The 27,600-nt window shown below is 28.6% G+C and overlaps 1 protein-coding gene across 9 annotated transcripts in view; it reads left to right on the top strand.

Annotated features, from left to right (window-relative positions):
* Positions 1-4,424: 4,424 nt before the first annotated feature.
* Positions 4,425-27,600, top strand: part of sty (sprouty signaling antagonist) — a 70,218-nt gene continuing 47,042 nt past the window's right edge. The window contains exons 1-3 of one of the 9 annotated variants that reach the window (XM_075308527.1): positions 4,425-4,635; positions 14,452-14,686; positions 14,998-16,169. The gene's annotated coding sequence lies outside the window, so the exon portion shown is untranslated. Of the gene's footprint in view, positions 4,636-13,244; positions 14,234-14,451; positions 16,170-27,600 lie in introns of those variants that run through there. The other 8 variants (XM_075308528.1, XM_075308522.1, XM_075308530.1 and 5 more) reach the window with 8 other exon arrangements.

Here is a 27,600-nt window from a genome sequence, read left to right on the forward strand (position 1 = left end):
AATTTTGCTTCTCCGAAAGGCACCGCGGGTCAAATCTGGGGATCGGTTTATATGGGGGCTATATATAATTATGACTGATATGAACCAATTCCTGCATGGTTGTTGGATACCATATACTAACATCACGTACCAAATTTCAACCGAATCGGATGAATTTTGCTCTTCCAAGGGGCTACGGAGGTCACATCTGGGTATCGGTTTATATGAGGGCTATATATAATTATGGACTGATGTGGACAAATTTTTGCATGGTCATGAGAGATCATATACTAACACCATGTACCAAATTTCAGCCAGATCGGATACAATTTGCTTCTCTTAGAGGATCGGCAAGCCAAATCGGGGGATCGGTTTATATGGGGGCTATATATAATTATGGACCGATATGGATCAATTTTTGCATGGTTGTTAAAGATCATATATCATCAACACCATGTACCAAATTTCAGCTGGATCTTGCTTCTCTTAGAGGATCGGCAAGCCAAATTTGGGGGTTCGTTTATATGGGGGTTATACGTAAAAGTGGACCGATATGGCCCATTTGCAATACCATCCGACCTACATCAATAACAATTACTTGTGCCAAGCTTCAAGTCGATTCTTGTTTCGTTCGGAAGTTAGCGTGATTTCAACAGACGGACGGACGGAAATGCTCAGGTCGACTCAGAATTTCACCACGACCCAGAATATATATACTTTATGGGGTCTTAGAGCAATATTTCGATGTGTCACAAACGGAATGACCAAGTTAATATACCCCCATCCTATGGTGGAGGGTATAAAAAACACAACTATTCACGCAGAGAAGATTCATGGTCACCCCAAACATGTTTCAAGAACAAAATGTTATTTTTGAACGGTCAACATGGAACATTTTTATAGCAAAAACATTATTTTCTCGGCAAACATATATATGGTTGCCGCAATTAGCTACACAATGTTCGAGAAAATGTCATGGTAGCGCTAAGCATGTTCCATAACCGGGACGAATATTATCATTCAGTGTGTAACACATTGAAATATTGGTCTCAAACCCCATAAAGTACCCGGCAAAGAAAAGTTTGGAAGTCCTTCTAAAGGCACTTCCAAAAGTGTCCTCCCAAAGATGTTCTTTAGTTTAACTATACAGGAATTTCTTTTAATTAAATTTTTTATAACTCGATTTTGTTCATATAATTAATGGGTAATTGTAACTTCTTTTTTTGTTTCAAATAGATTAAAACCAGAGTAAGAATTAACAAAATCGGACAAATCATTCGAATTTTGCCGATAAAAATGCTAAATCCATTGTAGAAAAATTTGCTAATTTTTGAAAATAATTGAGGGCAAACATTGGAATGCATTAAAAATCATAAGAAGATATAAAAACTATTTATTTGGCAAAATATTGAAAAAAAATTTTTTTAATTCACATCCAAACCACTGAATTCGAATCACACCTTAAGAGGTGATGCAAATTCAGTGCAACGGCTATTGAAATTGTGGACATCCGTCCTATGACAAGCCCATGTTAAATTCATCGCTTCTGCGCCAATTTTGGCGACGCTTTTTTTGCCGGGTATATATATTCTGGATCGTGGTGAAATTCTGAGACGACATCTACACACAAAAAATTTTTTCTCTGATTCAATCACCAAATTAATTGATCCAATTAATTTTTTAATTGAAATGTCTTCAATCACGAAAATGATAGTATCAATCACAGTTTTAATTGGACATAGAAAAAATTCTTGATTAAAAAATTAATTGATTTTTTCAGCAAAATTCAATTAATTTTTTAATTGATTCAATTAAAAATTTAATTGATGTTGATTGCAAAACGCAATTAATTTATTAATTAAAAAGGGTAACTATTTTTAATTACTTAGTTAGATTGGCTTAGAGTTTTTATTTGGATTAACAAATGATTGTTTGAAATACATTTTTAATTAAAAAAGTAAAAACAAATCAGCACTTTTTTTAACTGAATTATTCTTCCGAATTTGATTAAAAAGGTAATTGTATCAATTAATTTTTTAATTAAACATTTTAAAAATTTCAATCATTGACTTAATTAACTTAATGTTTCTATCATGATTAAAAAGTTAATTGTATCAATTAATTTATTAATTGAAAAAATTTTCAACTTCAATTAACTTTTTAATTGGAAATATTTTGGTGATATTTTTTTCTGTGTAGCGATATCGGTCCGTCTGTCCGACCGTCTGTGGAAATCACACAACTTCCGAACGAAACAAGCTATCGACTTGAAACTTAGCACAAGTAGTTGTTATTGATGTAAGTGAGATGGTATTGCAAGTGGCCCATCCATCGGACCACTTGTGCGTATAGCCACCATTAAAACGGACCTCCAGATTTGGCTCTTAGAGAAACAAATGTCATCCAATCCGGTTGAAATTTGGTACGTGGTGTTAGTATAAGGTATATAAACACCATACAAAAATAGGTCTATATTGGTCCATAATTGTATATAGCCCCCATATAAACCGATCGCCAGATGTAGCTTTCGGAACCTCTTGGAGGAGCAAATTTATATGGTCTCTAAACACCATGCAAAAATAGCTCCATATTGGTCCATAATTGTATATAGCCCCCATATAAACCGATCGCCAGATTTGGCTTTCGGAACCTCTTGGAGGAGTAAATTCCATCCGATTCGGTTGAAATTTTGTACGTTGAGTTAATATATATGTTGTAAAAATAATATTCATTTAATACTAGCGACGCCATCTATGTGTCAGACCATACAAAAATAGGTCTATATTGGTCCATAATTGTATATAGCCCCCATATAAACCGATCGCCAGATGTAGCTTTCGGAACCTCTTGGAGGAGCAAATTTATATGGTCTCTAAACACCATGCAAAAATAGCTCCATATTGGTCCATAATTGTATATAGCCCCCATATAAACCGATCGCCAAATTTGGCTTTCGGAACCTCTTGGAGGTGTAAATTCCATCCGATTCGGTTGAAATTTTGTACGTTGAGTTAATATATATGTTGTAAAAATAATATTCATTTAATACTAGCGACGCCATCTATGTGTCAGACCGGGGACTTATCAGCCAAGCTGTTAGTCTCTAACAATCATGCAAAAATTGATACTTTAGGACACTACTTCGACTCATTCCAAAGGCAGTTTAGTGGGACCAATCCATAGACAGGTCCTCATGAACCTGTCTGAGACAGTCACAGTAGAAATAATTTCATTTTTTCTCATTTCTATACACGCTGAGAAGGAATATGATCACCTCAACCATGTGTCAAGAGCAAAATGTTATTTTTGGGTGGTGACCACGTAACATGTTTATCGCAAAAAAGTTGTTTTGTCGCCAAAAATAAAATGCTTTCCGAAACCATATACATAATTTCCGAGAAAATAACATGGTTGCCATAAAAATGTTACATGGTCACCATCCAAAAATTACATTTTGCTCTTGGAACATGTTTGAGGTAATCATATTCCTTCTCTGAGTGCATATACCCACCCGATGGACATTACTAAGTGAGTGAGTACAGCATTATCGGTTATAATACAAAGTAGAGATGTGCGCGTGACTGAGATTTCACTCACACTCACGCACATTCACGAGGCAAAATGTTTATTCACGCACGCTCACGCACATTCACGAAATGAAAGCCAGTACTCATGCACGCTCACGCACGAACTACTTTTAAAGACTCACGCACGACAATTTATGTGATTCACGACAAATTCACGAGACTCACGACATTTTCCAAACGGAAATCAGCAGAGGTAAAAAAATTCAAAAATAGAATATAGTTCGAGAGCTAAATTAATTTCAGTTAACATACGAGTATGAATTAAATCTTGATTTTTTCGTAAGCGTGATTTTGCAGATATTTTATTCACGCACATTCACGAACCGATTTTATTTCTCACGCACGACATATTTATTTTAGTCCCATTCACGCACATTCACGAGAGTTGCTTTGGATTTTGCTCACGACTCACGTGATTCACGCGTGAATCACGCATGCCACGAGAATTTCGTGTCACGCGCACACTTCTAATACAAAGTGCATACCAGATTAATCTAAGTTTGAAAATAATTTCATTAGTACGCTTGTGACATAGGCTTCTTATAGAAGATAGAGTCAACAACCGACGAAAATTTGCTCATATAATCGCTACTAGGGTTCAGTGGTTTGCAAATTGTTCGCTAGGTTATATTCACCCAATACATGCGCTCTAAACATGAAGATGCCAATCCTACCTTTAGCCATCAGCATTTTTTTTGTTTTTGCGAGCACTTGTGAGAATTTTTATAATTCGCTAAAGAGAAAAACAGCAAGAGAGCAGAACATGACTGATTAATGGTGTGTGTGTGTATGTGGCAATTTCTTCTGTCAAACAGAGAGGCAATGTATGTGTGCGAATCAGTCGTTTTTCATATTTCCTGTAGAGCGGACGGTGCGAAGTGCGCGTGAGGAGAGTACGTTTTCTTGGACAGCTAAAACACGGCATTTTTCTTTTGTCAAATTAAGAAAAAAAGAGAATTTTTGAATTATTTCCCAATCAACAATAAAGCAACAAACATTTGTGGGAAATACTGCCTTTATTTTATGTGTGGATTAAAGTGAATACCTTCGTTGAGCAGAAGAATGATTGGTAGGCATACAAAAATACACCAAAAAAAACAGCCTAAAGAAGAAAAGAATAAATTGCCTCGCCTATAGACATTCAACACAGAACAGAACAGAAATGACAAAAACAACATCAATGGATGGATGGTAGAACGAATAAAACCAACCAACCAACAGACAGACAAATAATGGACGGACCGCAACACACTACTGACGGCAAGAGGCCAATGTAAGAAGAAAAGAAAGAAATATAAAGGCAAAAAATACAACCAGAAGAAAAAAAAACCGTTGACAGTCAGCAAAACAAACGCAGGCATAAAAGAAAAAAGGAAAATATACTGTGTACGAACGACCTTATCGAACTGTGCAAAATTCATTCATTGAAAAAAGTGTATTTCAAATGAATTAATAGCTCTGCAGCAGCAGTGACAGCAATAACGCCGGCGATTCTTGATTTTGACTGTCGCACAAATACAACAATACCGCCTTGCCAAGCAAATGTCGTTGTTGGTCGTCGCTCGTCGTTTGTCGTGATGGCCGTTCGTTGTGGATTCATTTTCGTATTCGCTAAAATCTTTTCGCCGCATTGTCCGTTGAAGTCGTCGCCGCGTCACACATAGATGCATGTATGAACGAACGAACGAACGAATAAACGTGTTTTCTTGCTTCTCGACTACTATGAACGAGGGATGGCAAGAAAACAAAAACAACAACACATCAACAAGTTAATCAATGAATGCTTATTGGATATACCAAAAAAAAAAAAAAAACAAATAGAATTTTATTAAAATTTAGTATCCTAGAGCAAAAAAAAAACAATAAACGCAAATATTTGAGAAATAAGGAAAGAAAATATTAAAATCAAATATTCCAAGTATTTGATTAGATATTTATGTCATAGCCAAACCCAGTGTCTGTTGAGAGTAAATGCAAACAAACAACTTACACATCCGCCCCATTCATGGTACATGGTACATAACATACATTGAAAGAAATCTGAAAAAGGAAAAACAAATTTTTACAAATACCTGAACCCCTTCTTTTTTCGCTTAAGCAACCCACTCAATATTACTCCACCAACAACGGCGATTATAAATTGCAAATGGAAATTGAATTTAATTAATAAGAAAATGAAAAATAACAAGTCAATAAGAGATATTCACACTCACATGTATGACTTGTGCTCAAAATGTGTTGTGTGAGCGTTTCTAGAAATGGGCGTGTGTGTGTGTGCGTGTGCACGCCTGTATGAATGCCCATACATAATAAGTGGGGAGAATTGTCGGCAAAAAAGATCTACGTCATCGATAAACACGGCGAAAATAAAAAAAAAAAAATACTAAACCTCTCAAAAGAAGTACTTTTAATGAATATTTAAGCGATCTTCAGAGATACAAATATCAAGAGTCCAAAACGTAGATATTTTAATACACACACACACACACCCTCAGCTATATCATTCCTTATTGATATATGAGGCCTCTTCATAACCACATTTTCTTTGTAAAGAGAATTAACGAGATAGAGAGAGGGAGAGACCAATGCGAGAGATTATATAGTAATAATACACAGTGGTTTGTAACAAAGATAAAAGAGGAAGATTGGCTTGCGTCATACCAAATGTTGCATTTACCAGATTAGTTCAATACATGTTTGTAATCTTTTAGTTGTTTTTCGTTTTTATTTTTTTAATGAAAAATTTAATTTTCTTAATGAAACAATGTTAAATTTTAGGCAACAACAAAAAAATTACATTTTCCCCTTTATGGAAATTTATTTCGTTCTCTTAATTTCTTTTTATTTGCATTTTAATGCTAGGTTAGGTTAACCTAACCTAACCTAGGCAACAACAAAAAAATTACATTTTCCCCTTTATGGAAATTTATTTCGTGCTCTTAATTTCTTTTTATTTGCATTTTAATGCTATGTCAATACTTGTCGTATACGCGTTTGGTTCGAGTATTAAACTAATGTGGTAAATGGTTTGATGTGCTCAGTAGCCAATCTCCCATCTTCCTCTTCTATAATCTTTGGTTTGTAACACACATCAAAAATATGTAAAAATCAATGTTACATCCAAAAACAATGGAAGATGAAGACGGGAAAATGGGCGACGTCATACCAAAAGTTGCATTTACGGTGTTCGATACATACACGTTCGTTCATTTTTAATTTGCAATATTTTTTGTTAAAAACTCACAAATGATGTTAAATTTTGTGTAAATAATAATGAGAAACTTTTGACCGATTGTTCTACGTCATTCCCTGATATAAATTTCTTTTTATTCTTAGTTTAATTTTTTTGTTCCACAAAATCATAAACGACACGTTTGCATCGAACGCCGTCAATGGTTTGATACCCTCTGCTGCCATTTTCCCATCTTCATCTTCCATTATTTTTGGTTACATCTATGAGTATGGGATCTTAGTTCTAACAGATTAAATATATACACTGAAAAAAAATTGGCCTATCATAAAGGATTATTCAACCTAAATCTTAGGTCTTGCAATTTAAACATAATTAAGGACAAATTTAAATTAAGAATTTTTAACTAAAAAAAAATGTTCATAATCTTTGATGTAAAATATTTTCAAAATACATTTATAATATTATTTTTAACTTTAGGACACAAAATTTGAAATTTACGTCGTATATGTTTAGTGTAAGGCGAATTTTCCTTATAGCTGAGTACTATGTTCAGTTTTCAAGCTGAAAACCAGCTTTTTTTAATTAATTAATATAGAAATATAAAATTATTTGCAATCAATTCCTTGGATCTTTTCCTTCCATTATTTGGTAAGACTTGATCAAAATATAATCGTCTTCATACATATTTTTGTACTTTTAGTTTAGTGTTTTGGTGAAAAACCCGAACATACACGCAGAGAAGAAACATGATTGTCACAATCATATTCGAAGAGCAAAATAATATGATAGCAGCAATTTTTGCGGCGACCATGTAACATTTTAACCTGCAACCATGTTGGCTCAGTGAACATGGTTCTAAGAAAAATACAATTGTCCTCATCTAAAATGTTATTATATTGATAAAAAGATTTTTGTTTCCATTAAAAGACAATGGTCACGATCTAAAATGTTATGTTATTCGTCAAAAATGTTTTTCTTCTAGTTAAAAGAACATGGTCACAACCTAAAATGTTTTGATTTTTATGAAAAAACTTTTTTCGTCGTCGAAAAAAGGACGCCACTTGAGAAAAGAAAACACAAAATCAACTTTATTTATTTGTTTTAATTTATTTATAAACTAATTCATTGTTTATTTGTATTTATAATGTCGTGCAAGCAAACATCACATATTTTTACACACTCTAGTTTGGTTCAATTTCAACAATAAGTAATCATTCCATATTTACTTCGTGCCCATCAAATGTACAAACACAGACATCATATAACTGCAAATAAAAATAAATTATACCATATGTCAAAATGCAGAACAAAAACCAGGTACATTTGTTTCAATTACACTTTCCTTTTTTGTATTCACATAAAACCACGTGCCATTTCTGAATAAATAAATTAACACAAAACACAATAATTCCGTATTCTGCGTCCATTCCAAGAAACAATCAACACACGACTGACGCGCAAAATGAAAATCGTGTGTACCTGCTAAATGTTTTTATAAAATTCTTGTCGCTGCAAAAAAATTAAAAAATTAAATGGTCACGAAAACAATGTACATGGTCTTTATGACCATGTAATGGTTCTACACATGTCTATACGTAAACTATAAAAATACTTTTTTCTCTGCAAAAAAGTAAAAAAAATTGAATGGTCAGGTACATGATTTTCCTGACCATACAATGGTCTCAAATTCTATCATTTAAATAATAGAACATGTTTGCGTCATTTGAGAACCATTTAAATGCTTATTGCCAACATATATTTTTCTCCGCTCGAAAATTATTTTTACAAAGACAAAATACATGGTTTTCGCGACAATTACATACTCTAAATAAGCATTAAATGGATGCGGCAACCATGTCCAAACATGTTTTTTCTGTGCGTGTAGTACTTACCTTATAGCAAAAAAACAGTTTTGATTTAAAGAAATAATCTTTAAATGAATTAAGTTATTGAATCTTTGGAAAATAGATTTTATATACTCTGAAAAAACAGTGAACCCACCAGGAAGAAACACTTTGGAAAATTTCGATTATATTTAGAAAATTTTAACTAAACAGTATTACAAACGCTGACATCACGCCGATATCGCAAAAATAAGTAAATATTTTTCGACAAATTCAAGAAAATTTATTAGACATAATTAAGTTGTTTTCTCTTGTTAAAGAAAATTTTATAGTTTGAAGGAAAAAATTGAAGTTCAAAATTGCAAGAATATCTTCAGTGGCATACGACGTTCAAGATGGGCGCATTATTTGTTAAATTTACAAAATTAAAGAAATTCTGAACTATTTTGTGGGAGACACGATTTTAGTTAATCGTTATGCTTCATTTGTGTATAATTTTTTTTTCCTCTGCTTTGGTTAGTTTAACTAACGTATGCAAAAAAAAAGTTATGGAAACTTTCTTAAAATGTAATAATTCCATGAACTAAAAGAGAGTTAAATCAGCTTTAGTGAAATATAGGGTTCACTTTTTTTTATTTTTAATGTGTATGAACTAATAATTATTTTGAGAACTTTTCATTTTAGGTTTAAAGTCTTTGTTTTTTGCAATTATAATAGATACCCCCAGAAAAAAGACAATGAAATTTTTTATAGCCGCACTCAAAAAAAAGTGAACTCTCTATTTCACTAAAGCCAATTTAACTTTATTTTAGTTCATGGAATTATTATGATTGGAGAAAGTTTCCTTTACTCTAATAATTTTTTGTGTACGTTAGCTAAATTAACTAAAACCGAGGAAAAAAATCTACTCAAATGAAGCATAAAGATTAACTAAATTCGTGTCTTCCACAAAATAGTTCAGAATTTCTTTAAATTGGTAAAATTTACCAAAAATGCGTCCATCATGAACTTCGTATGTCACTAAAGACATTCTTGCAATTTTGAACTCCAAGTTTTTCCTTCAAACTACAAAATTTTCTTTAACAAGTGAAAAAACTTAGTTATGTCTAATAAATTTTCTTCAATTTGTCGAAAAATATTTACTTATTTTTATGACATCAGCGTGATGCCAACGTTTGTAATACTGTTTAGTTAAGATTTTCTACAAATATTAAAAATTTTCTAAAATTAACCGAAAGTTTTCTCCCTGGTGGGTTCACTGTTTTTTCAGTGCGATTTAATTTTATTTTAGTTCATGAAAATTAGTTGATTTTGCCAGATGTGAGAAAATTTTTCATAGTTTTATTATTTTAATGACGTGAATAAAATTGTTATACAAGTGAAGTATACAATTTTACTAAATATGAAAATAGTTCATATTTTCCTAAAATGGGTGAAATTTGCTGAAACTAAGTTCATAGTAACTTCACTCAAATAAGTAAATTACTTAAATTGTGTATGTCTAGAACTTCATATAGCGCTAAAGAAATCTTAAAAATTTTTTAATTTAATTTTTTCTTCCAAATATTATTTTTTTTTTAACAACAGAAAAAAATCGTTATTTTTAATCAATTTTCTTCAATTTAAAAAAAAAATAAATAAAATATTTGTATCATGTTGAAAATGAAAACACTTTTTCCTGGGGGTACTTTGAAGTGTCTGCTATAATGTTGAGTTTTAGCTTGATTTTTTTATGTGAATAGTTGTTTTTTTTTTCTTTTTAATGTAGCAAAAAGTGAATAAATATACGATGAATGAGAACTTTATCTTAATTTTAATTATAAAGAGCCTGGACTTAAAGCTAAATAACTATCTATAAACCTTAAGAGAAGATGAAAATCTTTGGTTGAGCGTATTATAAATGCTAATAATAATGTAAATCTTATTCACACAAATCAATGAATTTTCTTGTTAATACAATTAAAATTGTGTATTAAATTTGAGCTAACAACGTAATTTGTAAATATAATTACGACTTTAGTAATATTTTGCCATATTAGCAACCAATTTTGTTATATCAACAAAAATTTTGTTGAACTTAAAAATTTTCTTTAACAACAATTTATTGTAAGTTCAAAAATTATAATATTTTTTTTTTGTGTTATCTTACAAAAAGCTTAAACCATTCCAAAGATTTTTTCAATACACACAAAAAAATTTCACGAAAATTTTTCTTGAGTTTTAAAAAATATTCAATTAAAAGTTTAATTGATTCAAAAAATTTTTTAATTAAAACAAAAATCAATCACAAAAATAATAGTATCAATTAATTTTTTAATTGGATCAATTAACTTTTTAATTGACCTTCTATTCATTTTTTAATTGATACTATCATTTCTGTGATTGAAGACATTTCAATTAAAAATTAATTGGATCAATTAATTTCGTGATTGAATCAGAAAAAAAATTTTTTGTGTTTACTTTAATTTTATTTTGATATGGATTCCTAGCCAATTCAGCATAATTCAATTTTAAATGTACAATAAATACCATTAACAATAAAATTAGAATAGAGATCTCACTTATCGATTATTCAATCTTTTCTTAATTAAAAAAAAAAAAAAAAAAAAAAAAAAAAAAAAAAAATAATAATAATAATAATAATAATAATAATAATAATAATAATAATAATAATAATAATAATAATAATAATAATAATAATAATAATAATAATAATAATAATAATAATAATAATAATAATAATAATAATAATAATAATAATAATAATAATAATAATAATAATAATAATAATAATAATAATAATAATAATAATAATAATAATAATAATAATAATAATAATAATAATAATAATAATAATAATAATAATAATAATAATAATAATAATAATAATAATAATAATAATAATAATAATAATAATAATAATAATAATAATAATAATAATAATAATAATAATAATAATAATAATAATAATAATAATAATAATAATAATAATAATAATAATAATAATAATAATAATAATAATAATAATAATAATAATAATAATAATAATAATAATAATAATAATAATAATAATAATAATAATAATAATAATAATAATAATAATAATAATAATAATAATAATAATAATAATAATAATAATAATAATAATAATAATAATAATAATAATAATAATAATAATAATAATAATAATAATAATAATAATAATAATAATAATAATAATAATAATAATAATAATAATAATAATAATAATAATAATAATAATAATAATAATAATAATAATAATAATAATAATAATAATAATAATAATAATAATAATAATAATAATAATAATAATAATAATAATAATAATAATAATAATAATAATAATAATAAATAAACCAAATATGCCGAATCCTCAAGATACACTCAAAAAAAAGTGAACTCTCTATTTCACTAAAGCCATATTAACTTTATATTAGTTCATAGAATCATTATGTTTGGAAAAAGTTTATTTTAGTCAAATAATTTTTTGCGTATATTAGTTAAATGAACTAAAAAACGGGAAAAAGTTATACACAAATAAAGCATAAAGATTTCCTAATTTCGTATTTCTTACAAAATAGTTCATTATTTCTTTAAATTTGTAAATTTTACCAAAAATGTGTCCATCATGAACTTCGTATGTCACTAAAGACATTCTTGCAATTTTGAACTCCAAGATTTCTCTTAAAACTACAAAATTTTCTTTAACTACTGAAAAAATTTAGTTATGTCTAATAAATTTTCTTGAAATTGTCGTAAAATATTTACTTATTTTTGCCATATCGGAATGATGCCAGCGCTTGTAATACCGTTTAGTTAAAATTTTCTAAAAAAGTTCCAAATTTTCTAAAATTAATCGAAAGTTATCTTTCCTGGTGGGTTCACTGTTTTTTCAGTGTACGTGAGGCTTTTTATATTTAATCCAAATTAATCATAAATTTAAAGGAACCCATTATTTAATATGAACTTTCTATTAATTAAATTCATTTATTAAGAAAAGTCCTTACCATTATGTAAATTGCGTGTCCTTAAATTTAGTTCAAAATTTTTTCCCAGTGTAGGAATTTTACTAAAGTGAACTAAATTAAAAAAAAATTTAAAAAGGTGAAATTTCGATTTTCCCTATCTTGATTCTGGTGAATTACTTCTAAAACATAGAATCTACACTCAAAAAAAGTGAACTCTCTATTTCACTAAAGCCAATTTAACTTTATTTTAGTTCATGGAATTATTATGTTTGGAGAAAGTTTCCTTTACTCTAATAATTTTTTGAACTAAAAAATGGGAAAAAATTATAAACAAATTAAGCATAAATATTTACTAAATTCGTATTTCTCACAAGATAGTTAATTATTTCTTTAAATTTGTAAATTTTACTACAAATGCGCTCATGATGAACTTCGTATGTCACCAAAGACATTCTTGCAATTTTGAACTCCAATTTTTTTCCTTCAAACTACACAATTTTCTTTAACAAGTGAAAAAAATTAATTATGTCGAATAATTTTTCTTGAATTTGTCGAAAAATATTTACTTATTTTTGTGATATCGGTCGTATGTTACAGCGTATGTAATACTATTTAGTTAAAATTTTCTAAAAATATTAAAAATTTTCTCAACTTAACGAAAAGATTTCTTCGTGGTGGGTTCATTATTTGTTAAATTTACAAAATGCTGAACTATTTTGTGGGAGACACGATTTTAGTTAATCGTTATGCTTCATTTGTGTATAATTTCTTCTTGGTGGGTTCACTGTTTTTTTCAGTGTAGAAGCACTCAATGATAACAGCGAATTTAATCATTTCTAGTTCACATTCACAGGCAAAACAAATATTTTCATTACCTACTTCAAACCCACTGTGAAACAATGTTCCAATATCTCTTCCTCTCTCTCTCTCCCCACTGACACTGTCACACTAACTCACCCATAAACCAAAATTTCCATCTTTTAGACCAGCCTTGTTCAGAGCCTTAGGAGGCAATCTAACCATGTTGTTTGTTTAATGAATTTTCTTTATTATGTGAGCTTCTCACTTTTTCTCTCGCTCAATAAGATTCTCACTTTTTCTCTCGCTCAATAAGATTTTATGCTCAATCGTTGCTACTGCTATATGCAACCCAATTGTGGTGGGATGTATGTTGAGAAAGAGAGTGATGATATGGTGACGACGACGACGGAGACAACGGAGGCTCACTTATATGCAGTAGCCAACGACCGACGACCACCACGAACGACATTAGTTCGAGATAGTCTGTGCGCCGCAATACAACCACTTGGGTTTATTTGTCGCTTGTTGGAATAAAAAATCCGCCGCCGCCGCAGCACACTGAAAAGAAAATCAATCCCCTTTTGTCATTCATTCATTCATTCAGTTAGATATTGAGTGTAGACGCGTATTGTCGACCAACGAGACCAATCGATCGACCGAGTGAGCGAGCGACGACCAAAAAACAAAAAAAAAAAACCTTTTGGAAACGAATAACACGGGCGGCCTTAACAAAAACACAAAAAATAAATATACATATATGAAAAATTTTGTTGTTTCCTAGACCAGGGGTTATTTTTTTTAAGTGTTTAAAATTATATTTAAAAAATTATAAAAGAAATTGTGAGTGCCCATCTTGTGTAAATTAAATTCACTTTAGTATTATCCTGAATTGAAAATACACCAAATCCCCTTTTTTATATATATATATATATATAAAAACAAATAATTTCGGGCTTTTCTTTAAAAATAAAAAATAAATACACTGTATTTTTGTTTTTTATAATAATCTTATAAAAATAAAAAACAATACTCATCCATTCATTATCCCTCGCCCACAGCAGCAAGTGTAAAATAAAAGGCAGCCAACTGAGGCAGCAATACCATCATCATTGGATATAATTAAAATAAAATTAAACAAGAAACAAAAAAAAAAACAAAAACGAAAAGCATATGTAGAAAATACACACATCAAGAAAAGCTAAGAGAAGAAAACAAAACGAAAAGTTCATTCAGTGCCTAAAAATAAAACCAAATGAAATACACAAAAAAATATAATATCAATCAAGAATTGAAGTAAGCAACAACAACAAAAATATCGAATATATAGCACAAAATAGATAAAATAAATATAAAAATATATATATATATATGTAAAAAAAAAATAAATACACAAAAATTATGTGAATTAAGTGTGAGCTACATTTAACATAAATACACATCAAAACACAAATACAATAACATCATCATCGTACATACATCATCATACTGAGGAAAAAAAATAATAACAACAAAAAATATTTCAAAAAAAAATAAATAAATATACATATTGTTCATAGATAGATATATATAAAAATGTATAAATTTATTTACATATCTATCCATAGGTATAGATAAATATACATATACATGTGATTGAGTGTGTGTGCATCTGCCTTTTTTTAATGAATGTCTTTATACATATATATGTGTGTGTCTGTCTGTCTGTCTGTCTATATTATATAGATATGAGATGAGCAATGAGAAGATCATCAAAAACAACAACAATAATAGCAACAGCAGCAGCAGCAGCCCCATCACCATACCACAGCAAAAAAATTTATGAATGAATCAAAAATCAACGTATCACAGAACAACAACAACTAAAACAAGCCAATAAGAAAAAAATAAATAAAATAAAAAAAAAAAAAAACAAACGAAAAAGAAAAATAAAACGAATTTACAAAAAAAAAAACATAGAAGAAAAGAAAAAGAAATTTTAAAAACAATATTCATACAACAGTGATTAATAAGAGGATTTCCTTTTCTGTTTATCATCCCAAACAATAACAACAACGATTAGCCTCACTACGATCAACATAACCAACAACAACAACAATACCAATAACCATAGAGAATCATCATTCTTAATGTCAATTCTTAAAATTGACAAGGATTACAACAATTACATAAAACTCTAAATCAAAACAAGAACCAAAAACAAAAAACAAAAAACCACAATATTCATAAATTAAGAAATACTGGTAGTTGTAATATTGTATAACACTATCACAAAACGATCAAACATAAACTCTCTCTGAAAGAAATAAATATCGGGAAATACTAAGAAGTAGAAGAAGCATTAGCAGACAAGAAGAAACATACCCATTGCCCCCCGTATCAAACGCATAAACACTCACCAAACCCACATACACACACACACGCACGAACTTAAGCAAACTTCGTCGCGCAATCATCTGTAACACACACTCGAAATACGCATGAACATCTGTCATTTCCTGTGTGGATGATTATTACAACAGCAAGATTTGACTGCATTACTACAACAACAAAGAGTAGAAACCCTCACTCAATAAGAAGAGAGTTATAAACTAGGATTTGCAGTTGGAAATCTTGAATAGAAAATTCAAAATAAAAAAGAAAAACAAATTCCAAATTTATCGTTTAAAAAACATATAGAGTGGATTTTTATTTTCAAAATTAAATAAATACCAAAAAGGATTACCAACCAAGCAACAACACCCAAGGAAACTACGGGATTGCTTTTTTAACAAAGAATGTAAGTTAACTGGCCTCTTTTTTTAATAAATCTTAAAAATATGTTTAAGAAAAACAAAATAAAAGCTAATAAAAATTAAACTATGGCTTATTAATAGAGGTTCTACAAGTAGTATGAAAACTAAGCGAATCACACACAAAAAAATAATTCTTTCCTCCGAAATAAAATTTTAAACCAACTAAGTTTTCTTCTTTTTCTTAAAGTGGCCTCCTTAAAGGCAACTAAATATTTATTTCTGCTATAAGTTTCGAGCCAAAAAAAAAAAATCTACCAAAATTTGGAGAAACTTTTACCAAAAAACTACTAAACGAAAAATCTTATTATCCAAAGATGATTTCTATAGAAAAATTTATGAAAATTTTATTTCTATAGAAAAATTTCTCAAAATTTTATTTCTCTGGAAAATTTTATGAAAGTTTTATTTCTATAGAAAATTTTTACAAAATTTTATTTATATAGAAAATATTTATTCTTGCTTTATTCGCATTTTAAAGTGACCTTGAAAGCCCATTAAAAAACAAAAGCTAATAATTAAGGAAAAAAGTCGATAAACGAAATAAACTTAGAAAATATTTTATTTCTGTAGAAAATTTTGTCAAAATTTTATTTTTACAGAAAATTTTGTCAAAATTTTATGTCTATAGAGAATTTTGTCAAAATTTTATGTCTATAGAGAAATTTGTCAAAATTTTATTTCCAAAGAAAATTTTATCAAAATTTTATTTCTATAGAAAATTTTATCAAAATTTTATTTCTATAGAAATTTTCTACAAAATGTTATTTCTATAGAAAATTTTGTCAAAATTTAATTTCTATGGAAAATTTTATGAAAGTTTTATTTCTATAGAAATTTTTTTCAAAATTTTATTTATATAGAAAATTTTTACAAAATTTTATTTATATAGAAAATTTTGTCAACATTTTATTTCTATAGAAGGTTAGGTTAGGTTATGTGGCAGTCCGATGTATCAGGCTCACTTAGACTATTCAGTCCATTGTGATACCACAGTGGTGAACTTCTCTCTTATCACTGAGTGCTGCCCGATTCCATGTTAAGCTCAATGACAAGGGACCTCCTTTTTATAGCCGAGTCCGAACGGCGTTCCACATTGCAGTGAAACCACTTAGAGAAGTTTTGAAACCCTCAGAAATGTCACCAGCATTACTGAGGTGGGATAATCCACCGCTGAAAAATTTTTTGGTGTTCGGTCGTAGCAGGAATCGAACCCACGACCTTGTGTATGCAAGCCGGGCATGCCAACCACTGCACCACGGTGGCTCCCTAATTTCTATAGAAAATTTTCTCAAAATTTTATTCTATAGACAATTTTATGAAAATTTTATTTCTATAGAAAATTTTGTCAATATTTTATTTCTATAGAAAATGTTGTCAAAATTTTATTTCTATTGAAAATTTTGTCAATATTTTATTTCTATAGAAAATTTTGTCAATATTTTATTTCTATAGAAAATTTTGTTAATATTTTATTTATATAGAAAATTTTCTCAAAATTTTATTTCCCTAGAAAATTTTTTAAACATTTTATTTCTATAGTATATTTTCTCAAAATTTTATTTCTATAGAAAATTTTGTCAAAATTTTAATTCTAAAGAAAATGTTGTCAACATTTTATTTTTGTAGAAGGTTAGGTTAGGTGGCAGCCCGATGTATCAGGCTCACTTAGACTATTCAGTCCATTGTGATACCACATTGGTGAACTTCTCTCTTATCACTGAGTGCTGCCCGATTCCATGTTACGCTCAATGACAAGGGACCTCCTTTTTATAGCCGAGTCCCAACGGCGTTCCACATTGCAGTGAAACCACTTAGAGAAGCTTTGAACCCCTCAGAAATGTCACCAGCATTACTGAGGTGGGATAATCCACCGCTGAAAAACTTTTTGGTGTTCGGTCGAACCAGGAATCGAACCCACGACCTTGTGTATGCAAGGCGGGCATGCTAACCATTGCACCACAGTGGCTCCCATTGCAGTATATAGGGCTTTGCCCAAATAAATTTGACAAGCATACTTTTCCTCTGTTGGTTAAGCTACACTTGTAGTTTGGTCAATACATGGTGTTACGCTGAGATCAAACACAGCAATAATGATGAAGAGAAACCAACAATAACAAACAAAATGAAAATTTTATTTCTATAGAAAATTTTGTCAAAATTTTATTTCTATAGAAAATTTTGTCAATATTTTATTTCTATAGAAAATTTTGTAAATATTTTATTTCTATAGAAAATTTTGTCAAAATTTTATTTGTATAGAAAATTTCTACAAAATGTTATTTCTAGAAAATTTTGTCAAAATTTGATTTCTATGGAAAATTTTATGAAAGTTTTATATCTATAGAAATTTTTTTCAAAATTTTATTTATATAGAAAATTTTTACAAAGTTTTATTTCTATAGAAAATTTTGTCAAAATTTTATTTCTATAGAAAATTATATTTCTATCGAAAGTTTTATTTCTATAGAAAATTTTGTCAACATTTTTTTCTATAGAAAATTTTCTCAAGATTTTATTTCTATAGACAATTTTATGAAAATTTTATTTCTATAGAAAATTTTGTCAATATTTTATTTCTATAGAAAATTTTATCAAAATTTTATTTCTATAGTAAATTTTCTCAAAATTTTATTTCTAAAGAAAATTTTGTCAAAATTTTAATTCTATAGAAAATTTTGTCAAAATTTTATTTCTATAGAAAATTTCTACAAAATGTTATTTCTAGAAAATTTTGTCAAAATTTGATTTCTATGGAAACTTTTATGAAAGTTTTATATCTATAGAAATTTTTTTTCAAAATTTTATTTATATAGAAAATTTTTACAAAATTTTATTTCTATAGAAAATTTTGTCAAAATTTTATTTCTATAGAAAATTATATTTCTATAGCAAGTTTTATTTCTATAGAAAATTTTGTCAACATTTTATTTCTATAGAAAATTTTCTCAAGATTTTATTTCTATAGACAATTTTATGAAAATTTTATTTCTATAGAAAATTTTGTCAATATTTTATTTCTGTAGAAAATTTTCTCAAAATTTATGTCTACGGAAAATTTTGTCAAAATTTTATTTCTATAGATTTTTCAAAATTTTATTTCTATAGTAAATTTTCTCAAAATTTTATTTCTATAGAAAATTTTGTCAAAATCTTAATTCTGTAGAAAATTTTGTCAAAATTTTATTTCTATAGAAAATTTTATATCTATAGAAAATTTTGTCAAAATTTTTTTTCTATAAAAAATTTTGTCAAAATTTTATTTCTACTGAAAATTGTTTCAAAATTTTATATCTATAGTAAATTTTGTCAAAATTTTATTTCTATAGAGAATTTTGTCAGTATTTTCGTAGTCCTTAACCCACATCGCTTTATGTGTCTCCCACGGATGAATATCCATCATGGCCCGCATTTCCTCTATGGATTTTGCGTTCTCTAAGTTCACTTCCCTATTTATTCTAGCTCTTATCACCAAGTCATTTACCTTGACATTTTATCTTAATCCGGTATGTCCTGGCATCCATAGAAATAAAATTTTGACAAAATTCTCTATAGAAATAAAATTTTGACAAAATTTTCTATAGAAATAAAATTTTGACACAATTTTCTATAAAATTAAATTTTGACACAATTTTCTATAGATAAAATTCTGGCAAAATTTTCTTTAGAAATAAAATTCTGGAAAAATTTTCTATAGCAATAAAATTAAAAAAAAAAATCTATAGAATCATCATCAATGCATATGGTATTGTAGTTCGGCATTGCTTTGCAATACTAGAAAAATATTCTTGATTATGCTACTTCTAATAGGTCTTCTCGTTAAACATCATATGAAGTATATTCATTTGGGGTTTTGTAGAGAAGCAAATACGAGCAACAACATCCTCTATTTTCTTTTAATGCATTTTTATTTCGAACCTATGAGACAACATGCAATGTAATGACAGGCGGACGGACATAGAAATATTTAAAAATGTACACATTCTGTCTGTCCAAGCAATCATTATTTGTCCGTCTTTCCATTTTCCTCTAAGCAATTGCTTGCTATTTAGAGTGCTTGTGCAAGAGAAAGTGACAAAATATTTGCTAGATGCTGCCCCCCCCCCATCATCATATGATAAAAATAACTTTTATTTGTGTTTTCTTTTTGCAGTGTAATATGCCTATTTTTGAGTAGGTGGATGCAAAACCACACAACAATGATGTTGTATTGAAAGTTTTTGTTTTTTTTTTTTTGTAAATTTGAATTTTCAAATTTAGATTGAGTTTTTGTAGATTTCTTTCAAAAAAAATATATAAAGATGTAAAGGATGATAACGGCTTCAATAGAAACGTTTTTACAGATGATTTATTTATTCATCATAGTAAAAATATAATTTTCTACATTCACAATAGCCAACTATTGTGATTGATTGATATAGAGATAAATGGAACTTTTTGTTTTTTTTGGAAGAGCAGGCCTATTCTTTTTCATCTGGAAGCTGAAATATTTTTGAGATATTATTTCGATCAATTAATTTCGTGATGGAGGACGAAACATTTTTTCTGGTTAGGTTTTTGTTTGCGTACATTGGTATACGCAAAAAGAGATTGGTTGACTTATTCACAATAGCAGCTTATTTCAAAATTTCAATTTTCTTTATCATTTAAAGCCCGGTACTATGTTCATTCTTGCGAAAAAAAAATTTATAGAAACCTTTATTTCGCACATAGAATGCGGTGTTTATTTAGGTAACAGGGAGCGATATTGAATTAAGTTGGTAGTTGCTGCTTGCTATTACAAAATTAACATATTCTTTTTCCTTGGGCAATTAATCTGCTACTCCTTTGATCCTTTGTATATTTTCGGAACAATAATATGATCCGTGTTTGCGTTATAAATCCACACAAATAGTTTTAATAAATAAATTATTATTTCTTAATTCACATTGCAAATGGCGCCATGCTAAACACGTCAGTTTTTCATCTCGAAAAACAAAGTAAAACAAATGGAAAAAATTTCACTATTTTTTCGCATTTTTTGGATTTGTATGGAATTTCAACGCGAAACCCGAACAGAATACCGGCCTTAATAATAGTTACAATATTAATTTATATAAATTTGGCAATGGAATTTAAAGAGTTTGAGGTATGACACTTTTTCTACTTAAATAATATAATTTGGGATTTATTGGAGATTTGAATGGTGGAAAAAAAATTTAACAAAAATTTTTATGAACATTATTTTTTTGAAATTTTGGTATTATTCGTTTGGCTTGAGGTCATGGGCTAATGAAAAATGCTGGTGTTGTTGTTGTTTTTCATTACTTTTTTATTGAGATGTTGCTGTTCTCGGATATTTCGATACACCATCGGTGACCATCTTCAGCGAGATATTATATTTTACAAAGTTATGGACTTTCTCCTTATAAAGCTCATGTCTATTTTTTTTGTTATAAAAATAATTATTTATAATTATTTTTCAAATCTACAAATCACCGGTATAGAATTTTTGTGTATTTCATTCACAATAGCAAACTATTGTGAATTAATGCTGCAATAAAATTTAACAAAACCAAAATTATAAAAATAATTATAAAAATATTTTACAGATCTACAAATCACCGGTGTAGAATTTTTGTGTATTTCATTCACAATAGCAAACTATTGTGAATTTGTGATGCAATAAAATTTAACAAAACCAATCTGTTTTAAAATTCTTACAAGTTTTTATTCTTGTCTTACGATTAATCAACAATTTTAACAATGTTAAATGATATTTAACTCAAATCTAACCTAGAATTTGATTTGTTACTTGATCTTCATTGTTTTTATGTGTTTGTTTCTTCTAAGCTTCTCATTTAGGAGTTTTATCTACTTCTTAGCCCAGGAAAGCATTTTAAGGATTTTCTTAATGAGATCAAAGTTATTTCTTTCCAATAATATGTATAGCTAAAATTGTTTTCATGACCAAAATACAATTCAAGACCATTGCCATTATAATGCAATGAAATGCAATTAAGAACAAAGACTTCTAACATCTGCTCTTTCTTGCATTATTTTACTTTTTGTTTTTAATTCTTATTTATTTTCGTTATTCAACAAACGATTTGAAAAAATAAACCAAAATTCAAATTCATTGAGAAAAGAAGCAACAATAGTAGAATCCATCCATTTATATGTATATCCATCCGTCTGACAATTTTATATGGTTTTCTGTGCTGCTGTAAGTGCAAAAATGTATTTCTTTGTTTCTGTTTCTGTTTCTGTTTCTGTTTCTGTTTTTTTTTTTCGTTCTTTACGTGGCATTCGTTGAGCGTCTCATTATTGTCAGTATCATTTTCCTTCGTCTTATTATTTTGTTTCGCTTAATAGTAAATTTCGTTAGTTTACTTTCGAAACTCAATTCATGCTTAGGTTTTTGTTTGTTTGTCTGTTCGTGGTTTGTGTAACTCACCCATTTTGCTTGACTTCACAGCATGATTCACATTTGATTTTGAGCCCATCAGAGCAAGCCAAAAGCAATACCCCCGGTAATTGCATAGTCAACCTAGATATATTTCTTCTTCTACGCTATTCATTCACATCAAAACCCCAAAGAAATCTAGTGAATATGAAACTCAATCATCATAAGGTGTCAATAGCAATAACGATGATGATGATGATGATGATGTTGGTGATGACCGGAAGATGGACGCCAAGTTGAAAGATATTATTTTTCAAATTCCAAGAATATGAAACCATTATGTTAGCGCTTACGTTGCAATGAACTCTTTGTAATGTGAAATTTAGTTTAATTGAGAAATGCCATTTTTGTACTATGATACCACAGCACAAGGCACAACAATCAATGACAATTTGTTGTAATAAATATTGCAATATTTCGAAAGAGGTCATTGATATGGGGATTCAATAAAAAACAAAATTTCAATTATAGAATATATGGGGAATATATTTTGTGTTATATTGATGAAACAAATATATATTTCGTATAGACTTGTGTTCTTCTAGCAAGCCCTGAGGGTCTAAATGAAAATATAGTACTCGTTTATCCAGACGAAACGTACGAAATTGTCCAACGCTGTTGTCAGCTGTTTAAATACGAACGAGTCGGAAAATAAGTGAAATTCTACATTTTTATACCCAGCGCCACACTGTAGAACAGGGTAATATAAGTTAGTGCATATGTTTTCAACACCCATAAGGAGACGAGATAGACACATGGTGTCTTTGGCAAAAATGCTCAGGTTGGGCTCCTGAGTCGATATAGCCATGTCCGTCTGTCCGTGAACACATTTTTATAATCAAAGTCTAGGTCGCAGTTTTAGTCCAGTCGACTTCAAATTTGGCACAAGAATGTGTTTTTGGCTCAGAATAGAACCCTATTGATTTTGGAAGAAATCGATTCAGATTTAGATATAGCTCCCAAATATATATCTTTCGCCCGATATGGACTTATATGGCCCCAGAAGTCAGAGTTTTACCCCAATTTGCTTAAAATTTTGCACAAGAAGAACAATTAGTCCTATAGTCAAGTGTGCCAAATTTTATTGAAATCGGTTCAGATTTAGATATAGCTCCCATATATATCGTTCGCCCGATATGGACTTATATGGCCCCAGAAGTCAGAGTTTTACCCTAATTTGCTTAAAATTTTGCACAAGAAGAACAATTAGTCCTATAGTCAAGTGTGCCAAATTTTATTGAAATCGGTTCAGATTTAGATATAGCTCCCATATATATCGTTCGCCCGATATGGACTTATATGGCCCCAGAAGTCAGAGTTTTACCCCAATTTGGTTGAAATTTTGCACTAGGAGTACAATTAGTAGTGTAGTCAAGTGTGCCAAATTTTATTGAAATCGGTTCAGATTTAGATATAGCTCCCATATATATCGTATGTAAACACGAACTTAATAATCACCTTTAGGGAGCGTACACCCAGAGAAGGAATACCCAGCAAAAAAAGCGTCGCCAAAAAAGTAATGAAAATGTTCTTTTTGGATCCAGAAGTGGTGCAAAATTGACGCAGAAGCGATGAATTTAACATGGGCTTGTCATAGGACGGAAGTCCTCCATTTCTACAGCCGTTGCACTGAATTTGCATCACTTCTTTAGGTGTAATCCCAATTCAATGTTTTGGATGTAAATTAAAATACTCTGAGATATTTTGTCAAATAAATAATTCTTATAATTTTTTATAATTTTTAATGGATTCTAACGCTTGTCGGAAACGTTTGACCTCAAATATTTTCAAAAATTCACAATTTTTTCAGATTGGATTTAGCATTTTTTTCGACAAAATTTAAATGATTTGTACCATTTTACGAATTTTTATTCTGTTTTTAACCTATTTGAAACAAAAAAAAGTTAAAATTACCCATTAAAAGTATGAAAAAACCAAGTTATAAAAAAATTTAACTAAAAGAACTTCCTGGATAGTTAAAATAAAGAACATCATTGGGAGTGTATCTTCTGGAAGTACTTTTAAAGTTGTGCCTTTGGAAGAACTTCCAAATTTTTTTGCTGATATGAAAATAAAATTGGATCAATTAAATAAAGGAGAAATTATTTAAAAACCCAGCAAAAATAGGCGTAGGTAAAAAACAGCAGTGAAAATGTTCTTTTTTTAAACCGGGAAATGTGCAAAGAGGTGACTCAGAAGCAATGAATTTTACATCAACTGGTAAAAATATTTACGTGGTATTAAATATGATCACCTCAAACCTGTTTCAAGAGCAAAATTTTATTTTTGGAGCAAATTTTTATTTTGGTTTCAAGAGCAAAATTTTATTTTTGGATGGTGACCACGTAATATGTTTGTTGCAAAAATTTTGTTTTCTCGCCAAACATAACATGCTTTCCGAAAACAGATACATAATTTTCTGTAGAAATAAAATTTTAACAAAATTTTCTCTAGAAATAAAATTTTGCAAAAATTGTCTATAGAAATAAAATTTTGCAAAAATTTTCTATAAAAATAAAATTTCAACACAATTTTCTATAGAAATAAAATTTCGCAAAAATTTTCTATAGAAATAAAATTTTGCAAAAATTTTCTATAGAAATAAAAATTTGATAAAATTTTCTATAGAAATAAAATTTTGATAAAATTTTTTATAGAAATAAAATTTTTATGATTTTTATCTCATAATCTCGGCTGTAGGTCTATAAATTAAACTCGAAATTGTTGGTTTCTAGTTTTTTATTTTCCGATATTTCGGTTGACTTCGTCAGACCGTTTTCAAGGATTTTATCCGATGTCTTGTTACTTCGCTGTCTGGTTTTCTACTGACTGACAATTTCGAGTTTAATTTATAGACCTACAGCCGAGATTATGAGATAAAAATCATAAAAATTAAAATAAAAGGTCAACAATATCAACAAAAAAAATAAAATTTTGCAAAAATTTCTATAAAAATAAAATTTTGCAAAAATTTTCTATAGAAATAAAATTTTGCAAAAATTTTCTATAGAAATAAAATGTTGACAAAATTTTCTATAGAAATAAAAATTTGATAAAATTTTTTATAGAAATAAAATTTTGCAAAAATTTTCTATAGAAATACAATTTTGCAAAAATTTTCTATAGAAATAAAATTTTGCAAAAATTTTCTATAGAAATAAAATTTTGCAAAAATTTTCTATAGAAATAAAATTTTGCAAAAATTTTCTATAGAAATAAAATTGTGCAAAAATTTTCTATAGAAATAAAATGTTGACAAAATATTCTATAGATATAAAATGTTGACAAAATTTTCTATAGAAATAAAATTTTGCAAAAATTTTCTATAGTTATGAAATTTTCTATACAAACTTTGACAAAATTTTCTATAGAAATAAAATTTTCTATAAAAATAAAAATTTGACAAAATTTTCTATAGAAATAAATGGACTGAATAGTCTAAGTGAGCCTGAAATTTAATCGGGCTGCCACTTTAACCTAACCTATAGAAATAAAATTTTGCAAAAATCCAAAAATAAAATTTTGCTCTTGAAACCAAAATAAAAATTTGCTCCAAAAATAACATTTTGCTCTTGAAACATGTTTGAGGTGATCATATTTAATACCACGTAAATATTTTTTCCAGTTGATGTGAAATTCATTGCTTCTGAGTCACCTCTTTGCACCTCTCCCGGTTTAAAAAAAAAAAAAAAGAACATTTTCACTGCTATTTTTACCTACGCCCCTATTTTTGCTGGTTTATTAAATAATTTCTCCTTTATTTAATTGATCCAATTTTATTTTCCCCTATTTTTTAGCTTAATTTTGAGACTCAGTATTCTACAAAATGACTATGTCCCACTATACACAGAACTAAATTTAAAAAAAAATATATATATTATTTTTAATAATTATTAGAAAATAAAATATTTGCAAATTATTAATTTCGTTAACAGATTTTTTTGTTCTTAAAACAAATTTCGTATATTTTTAGATATTTTCCTTTCTCTCTATGATTTCTTTTGGGCCTATTAAAAGGATGACAAAGCCTATGTTGAATATATGTATATATGGGGATTTTGAGGGAATTCTCAGAGAATTCCCTCAAAACCACAGAGTAACATATTAGTAATTGAGACAGAAGAGAAGAGAATTACAGCTGTTAGGATTTAGGAGAACAAACAGCTGATTGTCAATAATCCAAAAAAAAAAACACATGTCTAACACAAAAACTTTACCTTAATGAAATTTGTACCTAAAGACACAAACATTTGAAAAGGTTTTGTAAAATTTCTTATAGGAAATAATTCCTTAAACAGCTGGCCACATATGGTACTTGTAAAATCAGCGGGTGTTCCACTTCTGAAAGAAAAGGCCTTTAAAAGGCATTGATCTACCCATTGTGTAGATTAGGGTTCTTATCGTCCATTCAGTTTTACATATCTTATTGCACTTACCAAGCCCTTTGGAAAACGAAAACAAGCAGAGAATGATGGACGGAGGGACGGACATAACATAACTGTTATCGAATACATAAAAATAAATAAACTAAGTAGAGCTATTGAGGTCGTCAAAATATTTCGATTTGTTTCTTTTTTTCCCCTCCCGTTACTGCCACAATTTCATAGTATTTCTACTACCTGCGCCTACTACAGTTTTCGATGTAAAAGATACGAGAAGACCTGTAGTTGTCGTCTTATGCAAACAAATTTGATATGGAGTGGAGTATTTTTGGATTTTTTTTTGTGTCTAAAGGGCTTTTCTGTAATGTTGGGGAAACAGGGTGGAGAGGGAGGTTTAAAGCATTGATAAGCGGTCAACATGGTTTAGTAAGCCTAGATAACGGCATTTGTTAGTAGTAGGATTTTCGAAGCTGTCATTTATTATAAATATTTTTTTTGTGTGTTTTGTTTGTTATTGCAATCGAATGTAAGAACAATAACGTGATTTTGTTTGAAGGCAATTGTAAGAGAAATTTTCTATATGACCATGCT

This window comes from Haematobia irritans, chromosome 4, assembly GCF_050003625.1.
Source record: "Haematobia irritans isolate KBUSLIRL chromosome 4, ASM5000362v1, whole genome shotgun sequence".
In the NCBI taxonomy this organism is placed as follows: domain Eukaryota; kingdom Metazoa; phylum Arthropoda; class Insecta; order Diptera; family Muscidae; genus Haematobia; species Haematobia irritans.